Raw genomic sequence first — 1,146 nt, forward strand, 5'->3', positions numbered from 1 at the left:
CACACAAATGTTAAATGCATATATCTGAAAAAAGGCAGAGAGTATGAAATGCATTTCTTCAGAGGATTAGGGCTTGAACCTCAGCATCCTGCTGCCTGACACAGGTGTTTGTACCACCTTCTTCCTCTGCTGGAGTATGGGTTTATCTAAGAAGGACCATCTCATAAATATGCAAATTACTTGAGTCTATGGTGGTAAATACAAGGATTCCACACCCCTAAAACAACATCTTGTCAGTGTCCTCTCCACAGTCAGTGAACACACTGCCCCTAAGGATGGAATGGAGCTGGTTCATCCTCTTCCTTCTGTCAGTAACAACAGGTAAGTAGCTCACCAGCTCCAAATCTGAAAAGGAGACAGGGACTGAGGTGACAGTGCTATCAACTCTGCTTTTGTCTCCAAAGGTGTCCACTCCGAGGTCCAGCTGCAGCAGTCTGGGGATGAGCTGAGGCGACCTGGGTCCTCAGTGAAGTTGTCCTGCAAGGCTTCTGGCTACACCTTCGCCAGCTACGCTATGCACTGGATGAAGCAGAAGCCTGGAGCAGGCCTTGAGTGGATTGGATATATTATTTCTGCACTTGATAGTACTAGCTACAACCAGAAGTTCCAGGGCAAGGCCACACTGACTGCAGACACATCCTCCACCACAGCCTACATGGAGCTCAGCAGCCTGACATCTGAGGACTCTGCGGTCTATTACTGTGCAAGAGACACAGTGATGCAACCACATCCTGAGTGTGTCAGAAACACTAGAGGTGTAGGAAGCTACCCTGGGCCTGAGAAGACACAGGACATTAGCCTGGAGACTTGCTCAGAAATAATCATTTTGAGCATTCATTTTTCTGCTTCCTCCTCACCATGCTGTAGTGCCTTTGTTTATTTTGTAAAAGGACATCTATGAGTAAAGTGATGTTAGTTTATGGTACCTCTACAGTACACCCGATCTTTCAACATCTTCTCCACAGACACCTCCATCAACATGTTTCTTCTTAATAAAACAATAAAAAAGGGGAAACCATGAAGATGCATTGATAGAGACTAACTCCAACACACAGTGTAAACCAAGATGGGTCACATTGATGGACTGCCTTTCTGCTAGGAATTCTTCAACAGCCCAGGTGAGGTCCTTTGTCCTGAGGAGACTTA

General features: G+C 46.0%; 1 gene segment (V, D, J or C); it reads left to right on the forward strand.

The window, feature by feature from the left end:
- Window positions 1-242: 242 nt before the first annotated feature.
- LOC311603380 (Ig heavy chain V region 108A-like) lies at window positions 243-901 on the forward strand. The segment is given in 2 exons: window positions 243-321; window positions 405-901.
- The last annotated feature ends 245 nt before the right edge of the window (window positions 902-1,146 follow it).

This window comes from Acomys minous (assembly GCF_964271855.1).
Source record: "Acomys minous genome assembly, chromosome: 8".
NCBI classification, from domain to species: Eukaryota; Metazoa; Chordata; class Mammalia; order Rodentia; family Muridae; genus Acomys; species Acomys minous.